Here is a 16,270-nt window from a genome sequence, read left to right as displayed (position 1 = left end):
AACCTACAGAATGGTGCAGGATTTAAGAATAATAAATGAAATTGTCAAAGCAGGGCATCCCACAGTTCTGGATCCCTATACAATCCTGAATCAGATCCCTTCTTCACACCAGTATTATTCAGTACTGGACTTAAAGGATGCTTTCTGGGGGTGTCCAATTACAGAAGATAGTAAACAGTATTTTGCCTTTGAGTAAAAACAAGAGAAAAAATGTCTTTATTGATGGGTCTTCAAGGGTGATAAAAGGGAAACGATTTACAGGATACTCTATCGTGAATGGAAAGCAACTAAAAGGGAGGAGGTTACTGCCCACCTGGTCAGCTCAGACAGCAGAGCTGTATGCGCTTGTGAGAGCCTGTGAATTATACCAGAATGTCCTAGGGTAACTTTATGATGCTTGTATCCCCAATCGCCTGTTCTGTTTGTGCTGTATATTGAGTCCTGTGCCTTTAAGACTGGTTCTAAGAGCAAGGAGAAGCGCAGAGTTTGTTTTGAGAAAACTGCCTGACTCCTCCACATTCTTCTGCAGACAGTGTGTTCAGCAGAGGCTTGGAGAGACTGCAGGACAAAGATTTTTTTTTTTTTTTGCTTTTAGTTAGTTTCAGCTAGCTAGAGCAGAGAAGTTCCCTGGACTGTTTTTTTTTTCCTTTTTCTTGGAACTGTTTAAACCTGCTCTAGACTGAAAACCCAGAGGAGCACTGGGGGCTCCTGTGCATCTGCGGCCCACCGGGGCCTGGACCTCGGCATTTTCCAGCAGCGCCGGAGAGACTGGGACTGAGGAGAGTCCAAGAGAGAGCCGAGCTACACCCACGGCAAGGACTTTCTCAATTTGCCATCTCACTTCAGAAGGAGAGGTTTTATTGTTTTCATATTATTGATTCTTTATACTTGTATGCACTTCATTTGTTTAGTAAAATAGTTTTTTCCACTTTTCTCCAAAGAGGTTTTTTTTCCCGGACCAGTTAGAGGGAGGGGCCACTTGGGCTTGCTTCCTTAGAAGGATCCTCTACAGGGGTTTTCTCCCAAATTTGTCCCAAACCAGGACACAGGATAAGACAGTGAATGTTTTTACTGACTCTAAATATGCATATGGGGTGATACATGCATTTGAGAAACTATAGGAAGAGAGAGGTTTATTAACCTGCAGGGGAAAGAAGTTAGTTCATGAGAACTTAATCTCTGGCCTATTAGAGGTGATGAATTTAAGCAACGAGAGTAGCAATAATACACGTTATGAGACAATAGGCAGAGTGCTCAGAAGAGGCAATAGGAAACTGACTGGCTGATGAAGAAGCTCGAAAAGCTGCACTGTCGCCAGAAATCTCTAAGATCCTCCCCTTGCTCCCAGTAACTGCATCACTGCCAGAGAAACTGTCTTTTCCACCAGAAGAACTTGAGATAATTAAAAAGGGTGGGGCACAAGAAAACGGGGGATAATTAGTTTACAAAAGATACAAAGCAGTACATACCAAAAGCCCTGGACCTACAGTTGTTAAAACAACTTAATGAAGGTAGTCATTGGGGCTCCTGAGGACTGGAAGAAGCCTCCCTCAAAATATATGCTGCTGTAGATCTTTTTACTCTAGCAAAGCGAGCTATGAAAGGTTGTTTGATTTGTGCTAAAACCAATAACAGAGTTACAAAGAAACTTGCCAGGGGAGGGAGGCCTTGGGCTCTAAGTCCCTTCCAGAGATGCCAAGTAGATTTTACAGAAATGCCACGAGTGGCACGGTTTAAATACCTTCTGGTAATAGTATGTCAGTTAACAGGGTGGCCAGAGGCATTTCCTGCCGTTTCAGCAACTACAGAATCAGTTATTAAAGTATTTTTGGAACAAATAATTCCAAGATATGGGATTGTAGAAGCAATAGACTCAGATAGGGGAACTCATTTTACAAGAAAAATTCTTCAAGGAGTTATGACTGCTTTAGGAATACAATGGAACCTCCACACCCCCTCGCACCCTCAGAGTTCAGGCAGGGTGGAGAGGATAAATAGAGAAATAAACACCTTTTGAAGCTAGTAATAGAAACTAAAATGCCATGGGTACAGCTCTTGCCACTGGCTTTAGCAAGGATAAGGGCTAAACCCAGGGGAGATATTCAATTATCTCCCTTTGAACTGATGTTTAGAATTCCTTACCCTTATAATTCCCAGCCTAGTGGGGGGGTAGAGATAAGTGATGTATATTTAAAACAATATGTGGCCAGGATACTGTCTCTTGTGAAATCTCTTTGACAGGAAGCCCAGCTGGCACAGACCCTGTGGACTCTGCTGTTCACAACATCCCACCAGGAAATTAAGCCCTAGTTAAGGAATAAAAAGAAGCACCACTAGTGGCTAAGTGACCTTTCCAAGTGTTGCTGACCACAGAAACAGCCGTCAAGACAGCAGAACACGGGTGGACCCACCACACTCAGGTCAAAGTCTCTGAGGCCCCAGAGATTTGGACATCTCAGCTGGAAGAGAAGGAGGGGAAGCCACGACTGACACTCCGCAGGAGTGGACTGGAGCAGTAGCCAGTGCGTCGACATCGGGGGAAGCCTCGTGTGCCTCCCCACAGACTGCTTGCTGAAATGGTTTGTGTGGGCATCCCTCCTCTCGGATCTCCAGTCACTGAGGGCCAATCCTCGCTGTCACTGTTTTCTTTATGTTAAGCTGTTTCTGTGCCTTCGCTCGCCACAGGTGGTGTGGAAGACAATGTGAAAGTGAAAATTAAGTTAGAAGATTAGATTACACCATTAGAATGTTTCTCTTAATAATCTTGCCTTTATATTGTCAGTTAGGTTAAAGCCAAAAGTGGGAAAATAATTTTTTAACTTTAGGAGAAGAAGTAGCAAAAACCTTTAACCTTAGCAATTGTTGGGTCTGCAGAGGGTCAGGGGGATCTAAAGACTGGCCATGGGTGGCCAGCCCAGTCAAACCAAAATAGGGGGTGAGCACCCTAAGTGAGGTCCATAATGGAACAAGATTTTAAGATGAAGAACGAAGTCCATGGTGGCTTCATTCTTCTGAAAGAGGCATTTATTGTCTAAATAGAACAGGAAGCATATATATGTGGGGAAAAGTGTTTGTGACTGGACTTTAAGTTTAGATTGTTAGCCCCACAACTGCCCTCCTTATGATTGTTCCAAATATCAAGGCAGATAGAATCAAACACATGTTAAGCTCACTAATAGTAGCTGGGTAAGGTGTTCCTTCCATAATCACCAAAAATATTTTGAAGGCTGTAAAGCAGTAGGGAAATATAGGTTTTTTGACCCTTTATTTTTAAGCTATCCCCGAGATATTTCCACAAGTGAGACACGTTATCTATGACTGTCAGTAGAAATAGCAACACCGGAATAGAACTCGGACCCTTTTCAATGGGTTCTCGTTCAGATCCAACAAAACAGATCTGGGATGTAACTGCAAGTAGAAACCTTATGTGAGACCTTAGAAATGCAATATTCCAACATCAGATAGTACTAGATTATTTATTAGCAGAAGAAGGAGGAGTGTGTGGCAAATTAAATTACTCAAACTGCTGTTTGCAAAGAGATGACAATGGAAAAGTAGTGAAACAAATAACAAAAAGAATAAAAAAGTTAGGTCATGTGCCAGTCCAAACATAAAAAAAGATAGAATGGGATAGGTTTTCATAGTTACCCAGTGAACTATGAGTTAAACAAATGCTTTTCTTCCTCTTATGTGTGGTAGCAACTCTTATCTTTTTACCATGCATGATCTCTTGCTTAGTACAACTTATTCAACACATGATCAAAGAGATGCAGGTAGTAGCCATGCCTACTGATCCAGAGATGGCTACAAAAGGACAGAAATTGATGTCACTGCAAATAACAGCAAAACGAAAAAAGCCCCAAGAACAAAAAATTAAGTCAATGATAACTAAAGTTTGTAAAGACAATTATTAAAAATAAAAGAGGAGGGATTGAGATGAATGCCAAGATTTGTCTTTACAAACAAGCCCTGGGTCTGCTGGTAGATAAAACTAGCACTGAGAGAGAAGAGAAACAATGGGAAGGATTCTATTGATTGATGAATGGAAAAGATGATACTTGCCTTTACAAACAAACCATAAGTTTGTTTGTAAATGAAATTTAATATTGAGAGATGAAGGCAACAATGGGGGAAAACCCATAAATCCCATAAAAATTAAAAATTAGGGGGGTTATACATTAAAAGGGGAATCTTAGGCATTTCAGGAAGTCTGTACCTCTCAAGTACCTCAGCCAATGGGGAAAGAGAGAGGGAAATGCGGCCGGGAAATTAGGATAAAAAGGAGGCTGCATCCTCCAAAAAACTGAGAGACCCCAGGGGAAATGCCCCATGGCCTCTCCCTTTATTCAAATAAAGTAAAAGGACTCCTCTGTCTCCTTTTTGGACATAAACCTCTGGTGTTCGTGGATTAATTTTCCTAACAATACCACAAGAAAGGAAAATGATAGCTAAAATTTTAAAACTCGGCCAAGACGATGAAGATAAAATTAACAAAGAAGTTTGGACTGGGGAAGGAAATAGGGGTGTCTTGGATTATGTAACCTAAAAATCTGTATTCTATTTCATCTGTTGAAAACTGTTTTTTGTGAGATATTTTATCCTTCTAACTCCAGGGGGGAGGGGGGCAGATGCCTTCTGATAATTGCCCAGCCATTAAAAACAGGTGGGGCAGTGTTTCTTATCTCTTTCAACACCCCTCCATCCTCCAACGGGGACATCTTATGATAATGGGCCATTAGGGCCCACCAATTGTTGGAGTCCAGGTCATTCCTTTGGCTGCCCTGGAGGGTCAGAGACCTGGACATGGGGGTCTGGGACCCTGGCCAGGAGCCCAGAGGGACATTGGCTTTGATCCCAGTCCATGGGAAAGGCTTCCTGCACTGCAGGAAGGATTGCAAGCCACAAGAGTGTGAAAGATAGTAGTTTAGCTTATCACAGGGTGAAAAAACAGTAGGTTTGGGGTTTTAGTATGGAAGTGAATGGGAGCAAGATGGAGGATTTGGGGCGTTGTCTCCTGCTTCTTCTTTCTTCTTCCCTCACTCCATTTTCTGCAGTGACGGTGGCACAAAGTAGTTTCAAGAGATTGGGTCAAAGTAGGGATGACCTTTTTAGTATAAGTGATAGGTATTGGCAAATAATGATAAATAAAGAACACGTAGCAATTAGTATAAAAGACAGAGACAGCCCAGTCCGGGAGGAGTCGCCAGATGCCCGAGCAGCTGCACAGACCTTTGTTGGGCACTGAGAAAATTGTAAGATAAGAAACAATAAACAAAGTGTGCAACCTTGAAAAATCAGAACCTGAAGACTCTGTCTCTTTTTTTACGGCTGGCTCAGAGCTTTGCAGAAGGCAAAAAGACTCTAAAACCACCTGAATCTTGGAACTAAAAACCAAGAACCAATGACATGATACATGCCATCATCCCACTGTGAGATGCTCCAGCCAGTGGGGGGGAACCAGCTGTTCCTAGCTACCTAAAAACTGGGACTGAAAGACACAAGTGTCCTAGGGTGACTGTGTATCCCCTAATCGTCTATTGGGTGCAAAGGGGAGGGAAGCGCTGTTTGTTTTTCCCCAGGAAAACTCTGCTCCTCGGAGTGACCTTGAAGTGGGGAAGTTGGAACACTGCAAGACGAATGAAGCTCTGTTGTTTTTTTCCCCGGCAGTTAGTTAGTTTAGTGCTAGCGTAGTTAGACGCTGTAGAATAGCTGAAGCTTTTTGCCTTTTTTTTTTTTTTTTCTTTTTTTCCCTTTTTTTTTTTCCCTTCCTTTTTTCTTTTTTGCCCTCTCCTCAGAACTGTTCCAACCTCTCCGGACTAAGGACCTGGGGGAAGCACCGGGGGCCTCCACAGGGGACCCACCCCACCAAGACCAGCCCTGCACATCTCCTTTTCTCCCTACACCAGCGGAGATGGAGCGGCGGAGCACAGTGACTATCTTCAAGAGGAGACTTTCTTTAAGTTTGTTATCCCCCCGTAAGCGGCACGAAGCTCTTGTCATCGGGTATTGTGCTGGGAGTGCTTTGCTTGTTTAATAAACAGGTTTTTTCCACTTCTCTCAGAGGAAGTCTTTTCCCGAACTGGTTGGAGGAGGGGAGGGGGGCCCTGTGGGAGGGTTTCTCCCAAAATCTACCTGAAACCACCACAACAAGGTATCCAGTTTTCCACTGGATGCCTGGAGGAAGACTGGACCCATCTCGCCACCACTGGACTTTCTACAGGACCATCTCTATTCCACAGTACCACATCTGTTACTCCAGGAGGACTTATTTGGACTGTTTCCAACACCCTGACCACCAAGGTGCCAGGTCGTATTCCTGACTCTGTCAGGGTTTTTCCCAGGATTTTTGTTTGCTTCCTTGCTTGTTTTTTTAGTACTACTACATTTGTATTTTCCTTTTTTTTAGTATTCCTAGTAAAGAACTGTTACTCCGATTTCCATATCTTTGCCTGAAAGCCCCTAATTGCAAAACTATAATAATTTGGAGGGAATGGGGTTTACATTCTCCATTCCAAGGGAGGCTCTCGCTTTCCTTGGCAAACAACTGTTTCTCAAAACTTAGACAAGGGGGGGGGGACTGGACACTGACCCCATAAGGGTCGCAAATGAGAGAGAAGAACGTCCCATATGTGTACGTCAGTACCCTATAACCCTAGAAGGATGAAGAGGGTTGAAGCTGGTAATAGAAGGACTAAAATAAAGGATGGGACATTAGAACCTTGTATATCTCCTCATAATACCCCTATTCTCCCAGTAAAGAAGCCTGATGGGAATTATAGATTAGTACAAGACTTACAGGAGGTTAATAAGAGAACTCAGACTCGTTACCCAGTGGTATCCAATCCTTACACTCTCCTAGGTAAGGTCCCACCCCAGCATCAGTGGTTTAGTGTAGTGGGTCTAAAAGATGCTTTTTGGGCTTGCCCATTAGCCGAGGAAAGCCAAAATATCTTTGCCTTTGAAAGGGAAGATCCAAATTCTGGGAGAAAGCAGCAACTACAAGAGACAAAATTACTACAAAAGTTTACTAAATCTGCAAACGTATTTAGGCAAGCTTTAGAAACAATATTACAAACTTTCCCCACTCCTCCTGGAATACAAATTATCCAATATGTGGATGATCTCTTATTATCAGGGGAATTTGAAATTGAAGTCAGGGAGGCTACTACAAAACTTCTGAATTTTCTCAAAGAAAAAGGATTAAGAGTATCAAAAGGGAAACTGCAATTTGTAGAATCAGAAGTAAAATATCTTGGACAATTAATAAGCAAAGGTAGCCGAAAGCTAAAACCTGATAGGACTTCAGGAATTTTATCTCTCTCCCCTCCCTCTTCAAAAAAGCAAATTAGAAAGCTAATCGGATTATTGGGAGATTGTAGATTATGGATTGAACGGTATATACAGGCAGTAAATTTTTTATATGGAAAATTGACAGAAGGAGATAATATAAAGTGGACCAAGGAAGATGATGATAAATTAGAAGAACTGAAGTCAAAACTAGCCTACCCTCATTAGAAAAGCCTTTTCATATTTATGTAAATGTGGAAAATGGAGTAGCTCATGGAGTTCTGGTTCAGGAGTGGGAAGGAGTAAAGAGACCAGTAGCTTATTTACCAAAAATGTTGGACCCAGTGAGCCATGGTTGGCCAGTGTGTATTCAAGCTATAGCAGCTACTGAAATTCTGGTAGAAATGAGTTGTAAACTTACTTTTGGAAGTAAACTAATTGTGTGTACACCCCATGCAGTCCGAAATGCGTTAAACCAGAAGGCTGAAAAATGGTTAACAGACTTTGGGATACTAAAATATGAAGCAATCCTAATAGACAGTGATGACTTGACATTAGAAGTAAACAGAAGTTTAAATCCACCTCAATTCTTATATGGAGAACCAAAACATAACCTAACACAAAATTGTTTAGAAATTATCCAATACCAAACTAAAGTATGGGAAGATCTCGAAGAGCAAGCCCTTTCAGAAGGAGAAACAATATATGTGGATGGTTCTTCCAGGTGTGTTGGAGTCCAGGGCATTCCTTTGGTTGCCCTGGAGGGTCAGGGACCTGGGCAGGGGGGTCCGGGACCCCAGCCCAGAGCTCAGAGAGACACTGGCTTTGATTTCAGTCCATGGGAAAAACTTCCTACACTGAGAGAAGGTTTACAGGCCACAAGAATGTGAGAAATAGTAGTTTAGCTTATCACAGAATGAGAAAATAGTAGTTTTAGGTTCCTAGCATTGAAGTGGATGGGGACAAGATGGAGAATCTGGGGCGTTGTCTCCTTCTTCTTCTCCTTCTCCTTCTCCTTCCCTCACTCCATTGCTGCATTGACGTGGCACAAAGTAGTTAGTGAGGATTGGGTCAAAGTAAAGATGACCTTTTTAGTAATAGTGATAGACATTGGTAAGAAATAGTAAACAAGAAATACGTAGTAATTAGTATAAAAGATAAGGACAGCCCAGCTCGGGAGGAGACGTGAGGAATCCATGCAGCTGCGAACATCTTGTCGGACTCCGAGAAAATTGTAAGATAAGAAACAATAAACGAAGTATGCAACCTTGAGAAATCTAAACCTGAGAACTCCGTCTCTTCCTTCGGCTCGGCTCGGAGCTGTGCAGGGGAGCAAGGACCCTGAAACCACCTGAATGTTGGGGTAAGCCCCTGACACAGGTGTTTACAAGGAACAAGAATGTCAGGGTATGCAGTAGTTGATGGAAAAAAAACATGCAAACTATTGAAAAAGGAAAATTACCTTCAAAGTAGTCAGTTCAAACTTGTGAATTATATGCTCTAAAAAAGGCACTAGAATATTTAGCACACAGAAAAGGAACCTATATACTGACTCCAAGTATGTAATCGGGGTAGTACATACCTTCGGAAAAATTTAGGAACAAAGGAGGTTACTCAATTCAAAAAGAAAGTGATTGATACATGAGAGTCTCATTTTGGAGGTCTTAGAGGCATTAAAATTGCCTGAGGAAATAGCCATAATACATATCAGAGGACATCAAAAGTGAATGACCTCAGAAATAAGGGGAAATAATTTGGCAGATCAAGAAGCAAAAGATGCAGCAGAGAATGGGATCCAAAGGGTTATCCTAATTCTGACCTCAAATAAGGAAGAATTAGAAACTGCAAAGTTCAGTGAAACAGAAGGAAAGGAATTAAGTAAGACAGGAGGAAAGCCAGATGTATCTGGGAAATGGGAACTTCCTGATGGGAGACAGTTACTTAACAAGCCACTCACTAGGAAAATATTAGAAAACATGCATCCAAAAAACTCATTGGGGTACCCAAGCTTTGTGTGACCATTTTCTTAGGAATTATGGGTGTATTAGGATTTTTGGATTGGCAAAACAAGTAACTAAAAGATGTATAATCTGCCAAAAAGTAAATAAAAAGGTAATGAGAAAAACAACATTAGGAGGTTGGGAATTAGCACTTCGACCATTTCAAAATATCCAAGTGGATTTTACTGAACTTCCCCAAGTACAGAGGTGGAAATTTTTATTAGTGATAACAGACCACCTGACTCATTGGGTGGAAGCTACTCCTACTGTCAGAGTCACAGCCAATGTGGTATGTAAAACCCTTTTGGAACTACAGGTATGGAATGTTTAATAGGATAGATTTGGACAGAGGAACACATTTTACATCAAAAGTCTTACAAGAAATAACTCAAGCCTTAGGAATAAAATGGGAATTACATACCCCATGGCATCCTCTCAGAGTTCAGGCTGGGTAGAGAGGATGAATCAGACTTTAAAGAGAACCTTAACAAAATTAATAACTGAAACCCAAATGTTGCGGGTAAAATGTCTACCTATGGCTTTATTGAGGGTTCAAACACAACCCAGGTCAGACCTGGGAGTGTTACCTTATGAGATGATGTTTGGGTTACCCTTTATGACCACCCAACATGAAACAGCTACCTATGATGTAGGGGAAATGAGTGTTAAGAAATATGTCAACACAATTGCAAAAACCCTTGAAAATATGTGGTTAAAAGGAATAATCCCTCAAACCGCACCTTTAGACTTTAAAATCCACAATATCCATCCAGGGGAGTGGGTATTAGTGAAAATATAGAAAGAATGATCTTTAACTCCACAATGGGAAGGTCCTTTTCAGGTATTGCTGACGACTGAGGCTGCAATCCGGACCAAGGAACGAGGGTGGATCCACGCCAGCAGAATCAAAGGACCTGTGGAAGAACCTAAGGAGGGGACTATAACATCAAAACCGGGTGATACCAAACTGAGTCTTAAACCGAGACTGGGTGGCAATGAACTGGGAGAACCCAAATGATCCAAGGAATGTACAAAGAATCACACCTAATTGGGAAATAAGGCCAAGCTTATATCAGTAGTTTCAAGTGTGTCCTGGACAAGTTTTGAGATGCCTCCGATACCCCCCTTGGGGAGGAATACTTCCACTTCAAACAGGAGGATCAGGACTGTTTCGGTCAGAAAGTTCTCATATTCTAGACTTAGCTTGTGACTCATACAAAGGAGGAGTTACGACCTCCATCAGGGTTATACCATATACCCTGTCTGATACATCCCAATACTGGACATGCCAACTGGGTTAAATGTAAATGTTTAAATTGTGGAAAAATTGGTATTGTAGTTCACTAAAGTGACACTCTCATTGTATGAAGTGTTGAGTGACAAATCTATTCCCCATCCCAGTAGAACTAAGAACAGCTGAAATAGTAACTTTGCTTTGTGGATGGAAATTATTACTGCCTGTCGAATGGGAAATAGCTGAGGAACAGTGGGAAACCACAGTTAAGAAGTGTCAAAAACTATTTGCTTGGAAATTAGGAAAAAGGAAGTGACAAGGAAGTAGAGCACAAGACCGGATTGGCCGCTGTACTTGCCACCAAGAAGATCACACACTCCTGCTGTGGGTTGCAACCCCATAGGCATGGAAGGTGGAGGTATAAGTCATACTGGACCTCTGTTATTCCTTTTTCTGTCACTCATTTTCTATCCTTTCCCTTATGGGATACTAGCAAAGTCATGCCACAAGTGCTACCAAAAGCTGTATATGGAAAGACACCAAGGTTCCTTTCTTATTTCACATACCCATATCAACAGTCACTGATATAACCCATCCAAATTAGATTAATGCATACACAATGGGAAAAATATTGGATTACAGAAAACTTAGGAACAAGTGGCAACAGGTTAGGAAAGTAAATGTCCAAAAGGGGAGAGATGGATTTGTTTCACATATGCTATTGGAAGTAAAGTCCAAGACTTAGTAAAAGAACAACTGGTAAGCAAAATGATAAAGTCAGCACAGTAACTTAACTTTGGGCCAATTTCACTTGGAGATTTGTATAACTTATTGGGAATAAAATAGTAGAAAAAGCTAAGATTTCTTTTATGTGCTACCACTGGTCTAATATTTCTTCCTTGTTTGATCCCCTGTTTTATTCGGCTGATCACCAGCGTAGTTCAAGGCATGCAAGTAGTAACAATGCCTATAGACCCAAAATTGGCTACATCTGGAACAGCACAAAAGATCATGGTACTAAAAAAACCAAAATAATATAGAAGACCCCTTTGAAGAAGTAAAGTTGATCTGTAAAAAAATGAGCAAATAATGAAGGCTAGAAAACAAGGAAAATGGCTCAAGCCAAATGATTGTCAAAAAGAAAGAGAGGGGGATATTGTTATAAGTGTATATTATAAAGCTGGCTTTTCGCAAGATGTGTGCTATATGATTAGTAACTTTGCTGTAAGGATATAAGTTTTTATTTACGCTATTAGTAAAAAATTATGCATAGTGGTAGTAGTCGATATAGTATGCTTAAACAGTCTGTTTGGTCGGGATAACATCCAGTGAACATGTACAGAAGACCCTGCTATTGATATACCAACTATCAGCATCTACCATCTGAAGAAAGTATGGACCAAGGCCCAAACTGGAGGTGATAATGAAGACACAGCCAAGAAACATGAATATGCAACAGACTGATGCAATAGAAAGTGTATTTAAAGAATATCTTTGAAGTAGCAGGTTGTGAACTTGGCTAAATGCCAAGTACCCGTCCAGTCATAATTTTGCTCAATCTGTCTCCTAATTGTTTTATTTTTATTTTTATTTTATTAAAACTATTTCTTAAAATTTACCAGGAAAGTGAACCTCATTTTTCACAGTAAAGAACTAATGGAAGCCCTCTGCCCCACAGAATAATCAGTTTTGTGAAAATGCATTACAAAGTACACCAAAAATGGTTACATAGTTGAAAACTGGTTACTTTCCTAAAAGTATACCACTAAGAGTAATGCCCTTTAGACATGTTTCAGACCAGTGAGAGCAAGGGACTACTGCTTAAATAGATATGATTATAGCAAGCAAAACTTACAGTTTAATTATATGAGGATGTCTGAAGAGTTTGAGGTTCTGGATCTCCCTGCGGATTTTTCCTACAACATCAAGGCTTCGAATCTTCTGTCGATTTAGGATCTTCACTGCGACTTTATGCCCAGTTAATTCATGTTTACCAACTGCAAGAAACAAGGCCAAGAAATACCACAGTTAAGATGTAAGCATTTGTTGGGGGGTTAGGTTTGTTCCTTTTTTTTCTTATAGAATTTTTCCCCAAAAGTTGCTAAGAGACTGAGTACTGATGCTTAGATGGTGCTTGACCAACACAAAGGAGGTGGCTGAAAGTCAGGAGAAGATCACAAGAGTTTTGGGGCAGGAAAAAGACTGAGCTGGAGGTAGCTTGGCTCTTCTGGCTCTCAGCATTGGAGAGAGGACGACCAAGCTGTTGCTTGCTGTGGAAAAGTCCACTGTCAACAGAAAGTCCGGTCCTGGGAAATCTACCATCATCTGCTCGTGTGCCCAGGAATTCAGAGTCCCTTTGCCTGCCCTGCTGGAGCTGGGCCAGCCCTGTCCAGCCGTCGCAGCTCCTTCAGCACTGCTCATTTTGTCGGGACATTCCCCCCCTCCCCGCCTGCCAGGGACATCCTGCCATCCCACCCACCAGCCTGGGAGTTTCCACCGTTCCAGCTTGGTGCTCTCAGAGTCCCAAGATCAGACTACCCCGGGCTTTGTGAAACAAAGCCCCTCGAGGTTCCTGGTTCTGTTTATTATTAATGCTGTAGTTGTTGTTTTTTTGTTAGCCTTGTTATGGACGATAAATAGCCAATTTGATATAAAGTAATTTTATTCTGCCATTTTAAAAATAATAATCTGGAAACAGCCACTATAAAAGAGACAACCTCGATCCCGGGTTATCAAAGTTGGGTGGACGCAGAGATGGCCACAACTGAACCAGTCCTCCCCGTTCACAAGCACGTAGATTCAGTGGGCAGGTTTTATACAGTTTTTCTTCCCTGAGGCAGTTTTATTGTTAGTTGGTGTCTGCCACGCATATTCATGTATTTTCTTTCTCTGGTTGCTTGGCTTCTGAATGCTTCTTCCAGGCAGAATCGAGCGCTTGAATGGGGTTCCGAGAAGTCGGCATTGGGATGCTGATAGTGACATCTCTGGGACTTCCACTTCTAGATTGGTATCATGTGTTAATCACCGGAGAAGGCAGTGGACCCTCCCTTGATGGATGAGACATCTCCTGTTTGGCCATTCCTTTTGCTTGTTAATTTGGACTTCACCCTGCCATTGTCTGGAATCTCTACAATTTCAAATTAGTCTCAGCAAGCAGAAAAGTTTCCACAGTTTTGTGGAAACCTTCTGCTTGTGATACAGTTTATAGGTTATAACATATAAAACACGAATTTATCACAACATATATCACAGCCTTGTTATACTTACTAGTAAAGAACTGTTTTTCCTTTCCCTATACCTCTGCCTGAAAAGCCCCTTTAATTTTCTAAATTATAATAACTTGGAGGGAGGGGATTGGAATTCCCCATTCCTAGAGAGGCCCCACCCCTCTCGACCAGATACCTATCTTTCAAACCAAGACAGCATTCCACATTATCCCCATTGTCTTTGGGGAGGTTGAAAACCAGATGTGTATTTTTTCTACTGTAAAGCATCTTTGCAGCTTTGTTATTGTTTGTATGCTATCACATTAGAACAAAACTGCTAACCCGAACGAGAAAACATACTGAAATGCTACTGTGCTTTTAAGTTAAACCTTTATCCACGTGCCATAACATTTATTGTATGATGAAACAGTTCAAAATATCTGGTATCAGCAAAACAGCAGACACTAACTGGTAACAAACTGCTGACTACTTTTGAACTTTGCATAAAAACAACTGAAAGCAAGACCTCAGATAACATCATGTAGAAAAGAAGTCTGTTATATTTATGAAAGCTACTTTGTATTACCTCTTGACAGAAGTTACCTAAGAAGGCTCACAAATAAGAAGCAATCAAAATATATTTATATTAGTCACCCTAAGCCTCAATGAGATATCAGTCCTTCAAAAGAATCACTGCAAAAAGCTCCCTTTATAGACCTAACTTTTACTTCTATTTCTTTATGTAACATAGGGTCCCATGGGTGATAGACAAACGCATGACACAGACCTCTTCCAAGCCCTGGGCAACAGCCAGTAACCCTTTTATTGTTCCAAGCTCCTTTTATAGCCAGTTTGAATTTCCCAGGCTTGGGAAGCCTATTGGTTGGGAATCTCTGCACCGCCCAAATCTCTGGCCAGTGGTGTGTCTGCATCCACGGCTTAGGTGGGGACACTGAGATCTTTTTTCCCCTAGGGACTTATAGAACAAGCCAGGTCAGCTGAATTAGGTCTGTTATGATCAGACTTATTATATCCAGCTGTAAAACAGCTGGATATTGCTACATCTTTATTCTTTGATAATGCCAATTGCCTTCGTGCTTCACCATGGCTATGCATAACGTGAAGATTTCCAAGACAGTCTCAAAGCAGCAATGACTCGTTTGAACTGTTCAAGTGCAGGAGCAACAGAGTCTAAATTTAGTTCACCTGGCCTTCAACTGGAAAAGAAAACAGATCACGTGGTAATTTAGAGTAAATGCGACATTCTTCTGAAATGCAGGTACTAGTCATGAAGGCTGTAGAAAAAAGCTGAACAAGCATATGCTGTGTTTAATGAGGCATTTCTGTCATATGCCAAATAGCCAACCCAAGGCTTAGAAGAAGGTAGTCATTAGAAATATGAGCTAAATGTTTTCATTAATATAAAAAAGTTAATGCTGTGATCCTGTGCAAAGGAATATTGCTGCACAACATTAGATAGCAAATTGATCATCATTGTCCATTCTCAGATCTCTTATCACTGTCTTAATCAGGAAGACCAATTTACATCAGTTTTGCAGGCAATAAGACCAGGGGTTTGAACCTACAGCCTCAAACAAATTGTGAATATTTACAAAGTTAATTTGTATCCTCATTTTCTCAGTACAAATCACTGAAAGTCTAACTATTAAAAAAAATGTGGAAGTTTGCAGTTGCTTGCAGCAGGAATCATCAGGTTTTTTTTTTTAACACATAACTGATTTTGGTCCAGTACTTCTTTATGCCACAGCTTTTTACTTCTGTGGTGTTTTAGCTTTGCTTGGATATTGGCTAGAAACAGCTTTCTTCTCCATAACTGCCCATCTGAGGCACAGTCAAATGAGCTAAGCCTGTCAGTAGTTAACTCAGGCTAGTACAGCCAGATGAAAAGCTAAACTGGTACTGATGTGATGTTTTCCCAGTTATGTGGGAGGGTAAAAGGGTAAATAGCAGAGTGAATTCAACTGACAGCTATCCTGACAGCAAGAGCCCTTTAAGAATTATTAGGCATTGGTTTTCCAACTCATCTTTTGGGGCTGACACCACTGTTAAAACTAAAGACCCACTTTCAAGAAGCCATATGCTACAGTACATGAGCTCTCAAGAAAAATTCTAACTAAAAAAAAAAAAATTAAAATTGTTAGTTTATCCTTTTATTGTCTATTGATGAAACCATATCAATCACCAGAAAAGGAAGATGCAGATGATTAGAGGAAAACATTCACAGATATGGTATTAAATGAATGTGTGCTCAAGAAGAAAACTAGTACATCACAGATAAAATATGCCCTTTTTATGAAGTACAGCTAGAGCAAGAAGAAAACAACATAGCACATTATTTAGGGACAAGATAACAAAATTTGTTTACGGAAATGAGAGGAATGACAAGATTTGTCTTTACAAACAAGCCCTGGGTTTGCTGGTAGATAAAACTAGCACTGAGAGATAAGTGAAACAATGGGAAGGATTCTACTGATTGATGAATGGTAAAGAAGATACTTGCCTTTACAAACAAACCATAAGTC

Source organism: Hirundo rustica, chromosome W (assembly GCF_015227805.2).
Source record: "Hirundo rustica isolate bHirRus1 chromosome W, bHirRus1.pri.v3, whole genome shotgun sequence".
Taxonomy (NCBI): domain Eukaryota; kingdom Metazoa; phylum Chordata; class Aves; order Passeriformes; family Hirundinidae; genus Hirundo; species Hirundo rustica.
The sequence above is the reverse complement of the archived record's forward strand: the minus strand, read 5'-3'. Positions refer to the sequence as shown.